At 37.4% G+C, this 14,969-nt stretch overlaps 1 protein-coding gene across 6 annotated transcripts in view; it reads right to left on the bottom strand.

The window, feature by feature from the left end:
* EPHA6 (EPH receptor A6) overlaps nt 1-14,969 on the bottom strand; it is a 338,956-nt gene that overhangs the window by 258,325 nt on the left and 65,662 nt on the right. Inside the window, exon 1 of one of the 6 annotated variants that reach the window (XM_033146749.1) lies at nt 14,437-14,517. The exons of the other annotated variants lie outside the window; for them this stretch is intronic. The gene's annotated coding sequence lies outside the window, so the exon portion shown is untranslated. Of the gene's footprint in view, nt 1-14,436; nt 14,518-14,969 lie in introns of those variants that run through there. 6 annotated transcript variants of the gene reach the window in all.

The following is a 14,969-nucleotide window of genomic DNA, read 5'->3' as shown; positions in this document are numbered from 1 at the left end:
ATTAGATAGTAAAGATAAATACAGTACAACAAGCCAGCAGTACCGAGTGGAGGATTCTGGATAACATATGTAATAACATCATCATGAAGAATAAAGTTTACACAGAATAAATAAAAGATCATACTGTATGCAAAAAGTTAAATAATATATCAGAAGATAGCACTTCTAGGCATACATATTAGTTGCAGATCTGAATACTACAGCTGTGCCAAAATGTAGTCATGTAGGAAACTAATCATACCACTCTATTCTCCATACAGAAGGAAAATGTGGAAATTGCACTTTATTTGTATTTCACTCCAGCATGAATTTGAAAATCTTCACTGTCATTAAACATGCACACACGCACACATGAAGGAGAGTCTTTATTTAAAGGTGGAGGAGAAAGTTATCATAAATATTAAGTAGTGGGTGGACATAGCAGACGGCACAGTGATTCTCCAAGCAGCTCTCTTTATTCTCAGGCTGGAACAGAACTGAACTGAAGGGCTCAGCCAGCCTGCTTATGTAGTACTCAGTAATATGCAACAGTAACAACTCTCTCTAGCTACCCAATCCGTGAACGGCACTCTCAATCCTTCATTTGCATGTTATGGACCTGAGTGAGAACTGCAGCCAAGGTGGGCAGAGTGAAACTATATAAACACAACGCCCCTAGTGGCCTAGGGTGAGAACTTCAATACATAACAATAAAGATATGCTTTCCACAGCCTTGTACACGAATTCACCCAGGAAAGAACAGCACCCTGAAGGAGGCATAGAATATTGCCGTAAACATTTTTGAAGCTACATCACTCCAAAGGCTACAATTAGACCCCATAATGCACAGAGGTCCATGTGGACACATGTGCACACACTCATGAGCCTCTGCTGCTTTGCAGCAGACCAACTGGTTCATGAGAGATCTCTTTAAAATTCTTTGGACAGTTATATGAGGCACTCCCATAATTTCACAGGAAGTGATCATGCCTGAACAGCAAACAGACCCAGATTAGGCCTCTCAGCAGAACTTGTTACTGGCTAAGGGTTCTGCAGATCCTTGCCTATTTGTGCTCCTCTTCCTCCTTGCCCCAATACACCCTATTTTGTCAGTTTACACTGTCTATTCCCCATGGGTAAACTGGGAACAGCCAGACTAAACTAGTTAGAAGTATCCAACCCTTCGCCATCATGACAGATCAGGGGTCTGGACTGCTCTACTCATAAGTATTTCAGAAAAGGAGAAAAGACCCACAAAGCAAGAGGCAATAATGAAAAAAGTTCCCAATTAGCTTTCATAGGCAATCAATTTCAGTCCACACTGGCCTGCCGCCAAAAAGGAGAACTACTAAGTGCAATTGTTTTTGTCAAATGTGCTATGGCAATGCAGCTGCAACAATTAAATAGGGGGAAAGCATGGCACCATCTAAGGTTTTGACCGTGAGAAGACCCATTAATCTGAGGCAAATAAGTTCCTGCCTCCTGCTAACTCTTCCTGCTTAGCAACTGGAAGCAAACATGACTCTCCATGTGGGAATGGGAAAAACCTATTACGTTTATAGCCATTGAAGGTGACAACAGATGCAGTACAACAGAACGTATTGTTTACTCTAACCACTCCTATAGAAAGAAAGGCTCCAAATGTGCGCGCTGTTGCACCTGAGGAAGAAAATCACTAACACTAAGCATATGAGCTATAAGGCCTTTGAGACAGGCAATAAATGAGTAGCATTCTGCCTATATATTGATTGATTTACCACAAAGATGAGCATCTGTTCATAAATACCACTTCAACTACCAGAGTTCTTCCCCTTACTGTTATAAAATTCCATAATGTCTATTACTAACTTTTACAGCTTTTCATATTTGCTGTGCAATTGTTCTGAGGAAAATGGAATAAAATTTGTTTGTGTGCCTATCTACATACACTATAACATCCCTTCTCAACATTGGGTCCCCTGATGCTGTCAACTACAACATCTGTGGACTGAAGGTTGAAAAAGGCAGCTCCAGAGACATCAAAATAAAGTTTTAAAAATATCTATAAGTATATAGGTTTCACACAGCTCTGCCTTTCCAACATACTCAAATTAGAATGTCTTTATTTTGTATGTTCCTGTCCTCCAAATGTGCCCTTTTGCTAGTAGGAATTACAAGTGATGCTATTTATTCATATTTCTTGTGCACAATGTTTGCAGCATACTGCCTATTTTCCAAAACTTAAATTAGATTCTGTAACTTGTCTAATTAATGTTGCCTATTTAAAAGATACATGTAAGCAAACATTATTTGGTTTACAAAAACAAGAACTGTGTTCAAAGACTATGCACTTGTCTGTTCAAAGTCAGAACACACCTCAATATGAGTATGAGTCAATTTCTCATTGTTCTACAGTAGCAGCTTTTACAGATGACAAAATTTCACAAGAGGGGCATTTCACCCTTATAAATGTACAACAGAAGCTGACATAATGTCATTTTTTTCTAGTGGTACAACTTGAATAGCCATGTTAATAAACAAATATATAACCCACAATCTCTTATTACCTGTCAAAAAGCTGAGAAGGCAGAAAGATACTATTAAAGCATGTGCTAAGTTAGTGAAACATACTGAATACATTTTTTATTTGAAATGCAAACATAGTTCTCTAAAGAATAATGTTTGGAAGGGAGGTGGCAGGGGATTTAGTCTCACTAAATCCAAAAAGAAGAAATTTCGACATGCATAAAGAACCAAAGTTTGGCTTCATCTATGATTACTTGGAATAGGAAACAATGGATAATTTGATTTAAGACAAACATTGAATGCCTTCAGAATGCCTGGTTAGACCCTGAACTCACCATTTATAGCTATTATTGGCCACAGTCGGGTCCACGACTTGGGATTCACTGACTACGGTATGTGTGCAAACACATCCATGAAGAAATTAGGGAGAAGTTTTAAAAAATATGTTAATACTACATTAAATATGAGAAAGGAGGATAGATCTACTTTCAAATATTTAAAGAACTGCACTAAAGATTATGGAATTCACTGTTTTTATTCTTTGCCACAGAGAGAAGCAGCAGGCAGTGGATCTGGGCTATAGGAATAGTAAGGTGGCAATTAGCAAATGTTTCTCAATATAAATAAGAACTGGTGAATACAGTTGAGGAATAGGCTAATGAAGCCAGAGTTTTTCTGCTACTTTTTATTTTATTTTCCAATCTCTTGTTTTTTGCACAAAGAAAATATTTCCAAAATATTATGAATGGTGTGTGTGTGTCTGCTTGGCTGGAGACAAAATACACACACCCAAATGGTGCCTCTATAAGCGTAGTATTTATAAATTATGCTGCTCACCCCATTATTTTTTTTTAGAATTGGTTCTTTTTTTTGAAAAAAATTTTTTTATTGAAGCTTATAACTCAAAAAATATAAGATGCTGTACTGCATGATATGCTACACAAAGCACTCTGAGGTGCATGTTTGGTTTTGCGTGTTTAGGAAATGCAGTCAGGAAATGCTGTCCAGAAGGTGCTTACCAGATTTTCCACTGCATTATGGCAACACTGCAAACCAACCCATGATACTGTTATCAGTTTATGGGGTGTGTGACACCTTAAATTCCTGGGTCCAATAAAAGGTAGAATTAATAAAGATTTGGGAAGTTAAACCATTACAAATCTCTTAAATAAAAAATAAAAGGCAAGCCAACCTGGTGATTGCTCATCAGTTTGTTACAGGTTGTTAGGGGAGCAAAGCCTGTTAATAACTGAGTCATTATGTAAACAAGGGGGGGGGGAAGGGAGATGGGTGATTAACAAAGCAGTTACTTTGTGCTGGACAGCAGTGGGGGGTGTGCCCCTCCTTCCTCTAGAGAGATAGTAAGTAGGAGACAAAGGGACAGAATTTTTAGGATGAAAGTTGGCAGTGATGCGCTGGCAAAAACTGGGACAGGCTGTAAGAAGGAGACGGCTGTAAGAAAGGGACAGAAAGCATGGCTGATTTCTGATTTTAATCCAAGGCTGTTGTGCCTATGGGAAAGCAAGAGCCCCTCTTGGAAACCTCTCCATCGTAGACTCAGGTTGTATATATGCACAAATAAACCACATATAATAAAGACATCACAGTCTCCACTGTGCCTCATTTGTAAAAGGAAACAAAAATCTTCGGTAAGGCCTGAACCCCTGGAGCCTCACACCATTCAGAGATTGGGGTGGCATGCAACAATTCAGTACTGACACAACAGAGTTTATTTTGGCAGGGGTGCTTGCAAATATGTGCATGTTCTATCATATAAAGCCATCCATCACAAAAACAGATATAGGAGCAGGCATGTGAGGAGCAGAGAACCACCAAATCGCTACATTATATGTATTACAGCCATCACAAGCCTATATATCTGATATGCCAAAATGCTAAAAATGGTGTTGGCTGCACCTGACATCCAGTATGACAATGACAATTCTGAACCCAAGGATCTATGCAGCAATTATTGTGAATTTTTCCTTTGGACTAAGGCTACAATTTCCCATCCTTTACTCTGGACTTGTTTAAAGTAAAAAGAATTGCTCTAAGTTTAATCAGATAGTGGACAGATTGCTTATTTGGATACAAGTTCCACTGACTTCAACAGACTACCCAGAAAAGATGTTTAGGATTATAGCCTCAATGAGAAATGTGATTACAATTTGTGACAGCTATGTAGTTACTCCAAAAAAAAGTTTGATTTAAAAGATTTTTCTTCTTTTTAAAAAGGAAGTAGAAAAGTAAAGTAGAACACAATGACTGTAATAATTTGAATTTGAACAGCTTAAGCATGGAATTGTCTTGCTGCAGGGAATTACTTTTAAAGCCAAAAATTACAAAGTGCTTCTTTCTCACCAAAAAGAAAAATGGTTGAACTGTCATCCTCCTAATGGGATAGTTTCCATGAAAACTATTTAAATATTCACTTTGAACCAATATCCTGGTTTGAACTTCAAAAATTAGAGCTACTAGACATTTAGTTAATAGTGCAAATCTCCATTCTTCATGAGGAAAGAAAGGATTCCGAATTTAAATAATGACTAATTTAAAGGATAAAATGGTGGTGAGGGCTATCAAATATGGATAATCTCTATTGCATTCAAGGCAAACAGTAAAAAATGCAAAGGGTAACTATAAATGATGGATAACTAATTTATTTTAATGTAAGTTAGTATCTAGCCACTGTCTCCAAACCAAACTAATGATGGTTTGACAACCACTACAACACATTTGGCTGACAACTTGTTTAAAATGGGACTTTAGCCCAGAGAGGTAAGTTGGCCAAGGCCACCAAAAGGGTAGAGGGTTCATCACCAAACCACTCTTAGATCTATTGTGCCCACTTACACATCACACAAAGAATAGCATATGCATAATTGAAAAAGACATAAATTATGGATAGAATGTGCATATGGTAATTTAAATATAAATAAGCAACTTTTGAAATAATTTCTAGAATTCTTCAGTCAATTAACCACACCTCCAAGGAGTTCAGTGCAATGCACAGTTGTTCCCTGTTCCCATTTTATTCTCATAGGATAGCAAGTAACCCAAGTCCCAAAGGTTTCTTAGTATGGCACTCTAATTACTTTATCAGTGAAGTATACTATACTCCACCAAAGCCTACACCACAGTAATAAATATTTTCATATTTAAGGTATGAATCATTTCTACTTTTGCTGCAGCAGACTAACATGCCTATACTTATGGAACACAAAATTATGGCTTGTCATTTCTGCGCTCTTCATAATGTACAAAATGGTTTGCAGACTCTAATACTTTGCAAAGTATTGTCCTCCTACTCTGTGAAGATAAACACTCCCTATAGATAGTATAAGAGTTGCCCATCTGCTGAGTACAGAGTTCAGTTGGACTCTAAACCCACAGCAAGTCTTCTGCACATTTCTAAACTCCTGTTTTGAACCAGCATAGTTAAACCTCTGCATAAACAAATCTGAATTGCTGTACTGGATTTTTCACTGTCAGATCCACAGTTGGAAGACAGAAGTACTGTGATATTATTAACACATGCAGAATTCTGATGAAACATATGCTAGCGATTTTACTTTGAGTGTATTTTTGCATGGAGGAACATCCCAAAGGCTGGGTTAGAGAACTATTATTTAAACATGATATGAAACTTCTGCTGAAACATCAGAACTGACATTTATTGGCCTGCATGGGAAACTTTGTATATAAACTTAGCTGAAGTCAGCACTATTTTGTCCTTCACTTAAATAGAGCATGAAATTTTTATGAATTTAAGTGTGTTGGTAGAGAGAAAGAATCACAACAAGAAGAAGCATTTTGAGTGAAATGCTCAATTTATTAACACCTCCTCTATGTTTATATCAACTGCTGTTTCCTGGGTTTGAATGAAATGCATTGCAAAGATCTTTCTAACCTTGAGTGGTTCAGCAATGGAACAAAATAGCTTGACAGGCTGTGGAATTTGTTTTCTTTGATAATTAAAGGAAACTGAGAGGCAGTATGCATTTTTTAAGTATACACTGTTGATTGATTGGCTCTCTTAACTGCTTATGCCTGAGCTGGTTGTGCACTGTCAGGGATAATTGTCTTTTTAAAAAGCCCATATGCAAAATTATATACAAAATGTAAGCATATTGTAATGTATATGAATAAAAGTCTGGCTCTACGTGAGAATATATTCTTGGAGCATATAAGCATTAATTCACATGTATTTTTATCAAGTAGTATGCATTGTATGGATCTGTTTATATGCTGGTAACTTTAGGGAACCTGATGTATATGCATATATGTGTATAATATGTGCTTAATATTATACATATAATAATAAATACAATTTGTGAGAAATGTTCATATTTTTAATGGAACTGGGGAAAAACCACCTCCCTTCTCATCAGGGTCAAGACAAGAAGTAGAAAAAAATCAGAGGGTAAGGTCAAAACTGAGTAAATTCCATCCTTATGGGTATGAAAGGTGCTCCATATATTTTGGGCAGTTTTAGTCATACCATCCATGAACAAAAGATCCATGGAGCCAATATTAGGGTACGATGTGTAGCTTTGTTTACATGGTTTCAAGAAACCACATATATGGATTGCTGCACATATGAATGAGACCTGAATATTTACTGCATTGTAAATATTGCTGTATTAAGGTCAGTATCATGCAGCCAATGAAGCATTTTAAAATACCATGGAACTATGGAGATACATAAAGGGCAAGACTGTATTGAAGAAAAACAAAATGCTGAATGGGTATTTGGAAAACTGATTTTATAGTTTATGTTGGCTATACTGAAGAACCCAAATCTTCACAATAAATCTTCTCAACATTAGAACAGTTTATAATCCTAAAACTATGATAATCCTAATAATGTATATCTTCATGATTTTCTTAAAATAAATATGAATACAATATATTTACCACAGTCCTTTTGACTGCCTCTTTAAAGAGGAATTGCATGAAACTGAAGACTTTTTCTCATGGTTGCACTTTCCAGTTTTAAAATAAAAGTTTATATTAGTGACATTCTTTAGCAATGACATTTTATAGCCTTTTTAGCCAAATGTGCTTGAACAGGCATTTCTACACTCAGGGTTCTTCTTTTTGTATTGCTAGTATTTCTTTTTTAAGCTCTGGGGATAGTTTGTCTGCATGATAAAATATTCTGAAATGTAATTCCTACATCTTATTAAAAGTCTGTGACTCATATCCAATTTGAACAGTAGTGAGATTCGCAGCTTTGTAAAAGTGTCCCAGAGCGGACACCGGATCTGAAATCTACACAAAAAAATAGTGTTAAAACCTTAGTTCTTCTTTCTGATGGGCTTCAGCAACAACATTACTAATACTACTACAATCATTAATAATGCTTAACATTTGTGCAGAGTTTTTTGGTGTCCAAAGCACTTCCCATGCATATAACTTCTAAGACTTACAACAACCTTGGGCACTCCTATCTTTGGTATGACAAAGTAAAAGTTCATAAAGGTTTCTTGCACCATGTGATAAGGAGGGCCATTTTTGAAGTGTGGGATAGGAATAAGAGACTTCTGGAGAGAAAAACCCCATGGTGGATCTCACCGATTGATGTACTTACATTAAAGAAAGTTAATATGGAAGGTAAAAGATCTACATATGGGGATTTGTTAATGAGAACGGAAAGAGGTTGGAAGTTAAAGCCATATCACCAGATTGAAGATACTTTTACAGGATGGATACAGTATCACCAGGTGAATAATCTGTTGTCAGAAGATAAAAAAATTGGTTTTGAGGAGAAAAAATCTAGATTACAAACTGAGCTACTGGAAAGTAAAGGCAAATTGCTTACAAAAATGTATGATTTGTTGTTAGAATGGTATACTAAAGATGAGTTGACGAAAGAAGTGATGATAAAATGGGCCATAGATTTTGGGCATAATATAGAATATGATGCATGGACAAAACTATGGAAAGAGACGATGAAATTTACTGCGTGTGTAGCTTTGAAGGAAAATCTTTATAAGATGATGTATAGATGGTACTTGACTCCAGTAAAATTGTCAAAAATGTATAGAACGCATGATAAGATGTGTTGGAAATGTAGACAGGAGGAAGGGAGTTTTTATCACATGTGGTGGACTTGTGGTAAGGTCAAGACCTTTTGGGAATCTATTTATAATGAACTTAAGAAGATGTTTAAATATACTTTTCCAAAAAGACCCGAGGCCTTCTTATTGGGTTTGATGGGAGATGAAATAGCTAAGAGGGACAAAAGACTGTTCATGTATGCAACAACTGCAGCGAGAATATTGCTTGCCCAAAAATGGAAATTACAGGAACTACCAACGATTGATGAGTGGCAGACGAAGATGGCGGAATACGCTGAACTTGCAAAACTGACCGGCAGGGTCAGAAACCAGGACGACTCGAGGTTTCGAAAAGAATGGAGTAAATTTGTGGAGTACTTAAGATCGAATAGAGGAAGTTTGAAAACACTGGTAGGATTGGAATAAACCTTTGACATTGGTTAATATGAAGGAATAAAAACTGTGCGATAAGATTGGACTAGAAAACCAACTGACGTGGGGGAGGGAAGTCATAGCTCGGCGGAGCGATGGTTGAATATAATTTGTGTTAGATATTGAATTGATTGGTTGTATAATTGGAAAATTAATAAAAAATTTTTTTTTTAAAAAAAAAAGACTTACAACAACCTTGTACGTTCACTCACCTAATGAGTTCAGGTAGAGCTGAGAGTCAAATCAGATACTTTTGATTCATAGATCAGTCTCTTAGCTGCTACACCACACCACAAAGGTCTCATTTAATTCCATCAGTGTGCTATAAGGAGTGCAAACATTACAAGGTAGAGAGAAAGAGGGCTTATACAACATCTTAAGTTTGTTTTTTTTTTAATGTGTTGATGTTGACCACAGTGTTACCTCGGGTTACAGACACTTCAGGTTACAGACGCTTCAGGTTACAGACTCCGCTAACCCAGAAGTAGTACCTCTGGTTAAGAACTTTGCTTCAGGATGAGAACAGAAATCGTGCTCCGGCGGCGTGGCAGCAGCAGGAGGCCCCATTAGCTTAAGTGGTACCTCAGCTTAAGAACAGTTTCAGGTTAAGAATGGACCTCCAGAACAAATTAAGTTCTTAACCCGAGGTACCACTGTATTTGCATAAGCATCATTTAAAATGTGTAGCCTGGAAGCTGACTCAGAATTGTACAAAAGACGAATTCCAAAACAATACCAATCTTTACAGACAGGGCAGCATAACAGGTCCTTACATCTTTATTTTGATAAGGATTTGCTTTCATCTTAATTATAAATGACTGTGATAAGACCAATTTTGTCACAGCATCATTTGTGAAAGGGAAGTTATGGTGTGCTTTTCACTGCAATTGGATTTTATAAAAAAATAAATGCCTTATTATGTTTTTGATTTAAAAGTCCACGTAAAGACTCATTCTCTTATCATCTAGTTTGTAACTAAAGTGATATACTGTGCATTTCCAATATGTGAGAACTGAAGCATTTAGTAATAGTACATTGTATTCATATAAATGACTGAAAATGTTCCATCAAATTAAACTCTTGTCTTTTGAATACAGCAGAAACTAGGTGGCATTTGCGGAATGGGGAAGTAAATTATTTGGGAGGTATATGTATTACTTATTTATAAGATAGTTTAATATTTTCTCTTTTTCTTTTTTTAAGTTTACAAAGCTAAGCTGTGTGATCAGCACCAGCTTGGCTCCTACATGCCTTGAAATCCATCCACTACTGTCCTGGAAAAGACACAGTGAAATGGTGTAGTGCTGTTGCCAGGGTCACTGTACAGAAAAAATATTGCTGTACCCATGATTACCTACATAGCATTCATGCATACATACATACATACATACATACATACCACTATGTTATGTGGGCCACAATTAGTTGAATTTACCCATCTAAAGATTTCAGGAAGAAGCAGCAGTAAGCAGAATGGGAAAAAAATGCATTGAAGCACTGAACAAGAATTGAAGAGAATATTCTCATAAATCAAAGTATAATGTTACTTATGGAGAAACTGACAAAGTTATGAAAGGCTGGGCTAAGGAACAAACTCTTGGGGCCATAAACATATCGAAAGTAAATCTTTGGCTACATATGATTTTCTCTCATCAAGAGAAAAAATATTCAGTGAAACTTTGAAGTTAAGTAGATTGAAGCAACTGGCTAGTTCCTACAAATGAGACCACTGAGCTCCCTGTATGCAAAGCAAAATACAAATGAAATAAATATATCCCTGTAATATAAAGCACCAGAGATTATAATGCAGATCTTAAAACACAGACTAGAAATAGTGACCTTCAGCTTCTCCTTGCTGTCACATATTACCCCAAATTTATTTCTATGTGACTAACATTTTCAGTATAACACAAATGCTCCAAGGTTTTAATTAAAGTTCTTCTTGCCCACATCTCATTCTCATCTTTTTTCTTCTTTAGACTCTGTTGATCAACCTCTTAAAATCTCTTCACACATCTTGTGATATACTTTCTGACAGCATCTCTTTCAAGTATTCAGGCCTCTGTTTTTTCTTTCTCTTGCTGTCTGCAGCTTTTTTTTATTTTTATGCTCTGTTTATATGTGATCTCATCCTGTCACAGGTCTTCTGTATGCTAATGACTCAGAGATATTTGCAACACTACATGACTCCTCAAGGGGCCCATTCATACATTATGAGTTGAACTAATCTGTGAAACAATCAACTCACAATAGTGGTCTCATACTACTGTATGAACAATGCCTAGCAGAAAAGATACTCATAGAAGATATCAACCAGTCAGATTTTTATTTTGTGTAGGCAGTGCTCATTACAGTGCAAATAAAATAAAAAACAAGCAAGAGAAACCACAACTGCAAATTATGAAAACTTAATATTGAAGATGTAACAACAACTTCAACAATCAAAATGGGGGAATAGATAGCCCTACACCTGAACATTTCCATCTTTTTCTCTGTGCACATTCTTCTCCCATGTTATATTGGCCACAATTATTTGCAGCAATAAGGGCTGATTCATAAGGCATTCTAATTTTATAGTTTTGACTTTCATGAAATTTCAACTCCTTTGTGCCCTGGAATATGTGGGTCTTATCAAAGGCCACCTATTGGAGATGCTGGGTCACAAAATTGTGATACTAAGCAAGTATTTTGAGGAGAAATATTTCGGAGAGTTTATCAGTCATATATCACAGATTACTCTGTGGTTTGCTTGGGGAACAGGGAGTACATAGGGACTGGAATGGCAGCTTGAGAAAGGATTCAGCATAATGAGGAAGCTAGCTTTGGTTGGTTGCGTAGGCACTTGCAAGCAAAACAGGAAAAAGCCACTTGGTGACACAGTGAAAGATCCTTGTGTTCTGACTACAGCTGCTTCTGTCTGCAGGAGAGTTAAAAAGGCTCAAAATAATGTGAAATAGTGCTTGCTAATTTTGATTTGTATCTCTGATTCTATGATGTCCAAGACTTCTATTTTTTAAAAGGAGAGTGAGAGAGAGGGAGGGATTTGGAGACAGCCAATGGCGCAAACATGCATTTGTGGTCTGGCTGGAAAATGGCTATAACCTGGCGACCTGTGCAATGTGTTAACCTTTTGTGCCCCCTCCTTTGAGTGGCAAGGGCATTTTCCAATGTGGTAGTTTTTGTCAGCTCTGATTCTACAGTGATATGAATTTATTTCGGCACCCCCAAGGGAAGAAAGATGGACCCAGGGAATTTGAGGTTGATGAAACAATAACGAACTGCTCCTTCTCATTTTGAGCCATCTCCAAGTCATATACAATTTATTTATCCCACTTTGTCCCAGTACAGGACCCAAGTCTTCTCATAGCATAAATTAAAACAAACACAACTACAACAGATATTTGATAAAAACCGCCGCAAAATTGGTCAATTGGTTCTCTTTTTCACATTGGTAACTTTAGACATTCATATATTTTAAATAATTTTTAAGAAACTTTTTTTGAGAGTACTCTACATTTTTGTGCAATAACTACAGGTATTAATATTAGGAAAGAAACACTTAATTGCATTTCAAAACAACTTTGCGTGAAACTGGGCAGATTTGTTCAATGGGCTGCTAAGGTTTCTAGCATACCACAGTTTCCAGATTCCATCAAATAAATTATTTCAGAAACTGCTCTCTCGTGTCTTTAATTGTGGGTTAGATCCAGGCTGCACATTCTGAAATACAGATCATACCTATGCATTCTCCATAAGGATGTATAGTCATTGCTCCTGCTCCTCACATGCCCACTCTTCCACAACCAATAGCTTGAACGGATTGCCTAAACTTAACATTAACTTTTCTCACTGGGGCCATTAATACTGAATGGTATTTTAATTGAAGGAATGTGGATAGGCTATTTTTTCCCCTTGCAGCAAAAAGAGCTTCCTTCTGTCTTTGCAGTGGCCAAATTCCTATCTCCATTACCGGTATATATTCACAAGTAGACGTCACATGGTCACACTTCAGTATGATGAGCTATCAAGCTAGCTAGTTATTTTTCCTTAATTAAAATTCACTGAGGTGAAAATCATTAGCATGGTATGAAAATAGAAGGGGGGAAAATGCAAAACAACCTTTAGTCTATTGGGCACGGGTAATAAAGTTTTGTTTTTAACTCCATGAGAATCATCTCTGAAGGTCGAGTTGAAGGTTAACTCAGAGGAAATAAAATAAAACATTTTTTGAACTTCCCTTGCTTATTGTTCAACGGTTCTCTTTCAGACAGAAGCAGGAGCTTCCATTGCAAGACTTTACACACACACACACACACACACACACACACACACTATACACACACTATACACACAGTGTCTTGATCCACTTTCCAGTAGAATAGAAGTTGCCTATAAAAATGCAAATCCAAAGTATGCATCAATATAGATGGAACATGTTTAACTTTAGCATAAAAAATGATGCAGAGAATCGTTCAGGTCTCTGGGTAATTTAAATCACAATAATGAAATGGGAGTTGTTATTTGGAATAACATAGCGAAGACAAATCAGTACTTGGGCTCAAACAAAAAAAGCAAAATAAACTTAACTATTTTAAGGTTGCTGCAATATTTTCACATTTTTTTCTGAAATGGTATTTTAGCTTATCAAATGATAAAGTGAAACTATATTTTAAAATATATCTCCAGGATAGGAATTAACAAAAATGTGTAACTTGAATTTTGTCAAACGCAGAACGAAGTGAAATGAATAGTAGAATCTCATGATAATCAACTGGCCTGTATACCCCTCATAAAAAACTCAAGGAGAAGACTGTACTGATTCTTTCTTCATGTGCTTGTCATCACTGTTGAAGAAGTTTTTGGGAGAGCATTCTCCCATCAGCAACCTGAAGTCTTGCAATCTGTGAAAAGCTTTACCACGTGATTCTGCTGATTGTATAAATAGGCCCTGTTCTTTAACACAGAAGATTCTGTTTCATTACAATAATACACAAATTATGGTTTCTGATTGAAGTAGTCAAGATTGCAGAGTACTTTTAAAACTTGTGATTTAAATTTATGCTCCTCCAAATCTATTCACATCACTTTGTGAATTTTAAGCCCTCAAACACATCCTGTGTAATCCAAGTTATAATATGGAAAAAAAATACTACTTCAATTACACATACATGTGCTCACAAAGCCAGTTCTCAAACAAAACTGATGATCAGTAGTGCCAACTTGGATAGCATTAATCAGCTGTTTGTCATGGGCCCCAAGGTGATGCTATGGTGATGCAGGTCAGATCGGGAAAAAGGTGTTGCCCATGGATGACCCTGGAGTGGTGCCCAGCGGGATGAGGCTGGTCTCTTCCCAGGAATCTCCACCCTTAATGACTCATTGGAATCACTACTCTGACATCACTGGCCCGTTCCCACTGGGCCCCTCTCTGGGGTCAACTATGGGCAACACCTCTTACCTTTCCTTGCAGTCAGAGCAGCCGCTGCTCTGATGTTTTCCCACAAGTACAGTTCTTGCTAGTGCTCTGCCCATCACCTCAACTGCTTGTTGTGGTCTGTGATTATCTCTCCAGACAAGGTTTTCAGCAGCAGTGGAGAGCATGTGGGGGTGGGGCTGGCGCAAGTCCTGGGGGTGTGCGTGCCGCCCTTAGGGGTGTGGTGCCCAGTGTGTGGGAGGGGCAGCCGCGATTGCACCCCACCGGGATTGGGCTGCCTGGGGTGGTGCGCTCCCACCACACTCCTCTTCCTCCACCAGTGTTCAGCAGTACAATTTTCTTGACCGTTGGTCTAAAAGCTGCCTTCATGCCTTTGGACAATGCGAGTGTTGCTGCTGTCAGCAGCAAGCTGAATGCTCTGATGCAGCTTTAGCCAGTAGTCATTAGCATATTGCCTGACAAGGACGTCTCTCCTTGCCTTTCTCAGTGCAGTAAGCATCTTCTGACAGGGTGCACACTTGTAGTTCACAAGTGCCTTGTGCTTTACAGTGATAACT

Source organism: Lacerta agilis, chromosome 4, assembly GCF_009819535.1.
Source record: "Lacerta agilis isolate rLacAgi1 chromosome 4, rLacAgi1.pri, whole genome shotgun sequence".
In the NCBI taxonomy this organism is placed as follows: domain Eukaryota; kingdom Metazoa; phylum Chordata; class Lepidosauria; order Squamata; family Lacertidae; genus Lacerta; species Lacerta agilis.
The sequence above is the reverse complement of the archived record's forward strand: the minus strand, read 5'-3'. Positions and strand labels throughout refer to the sequence as shown.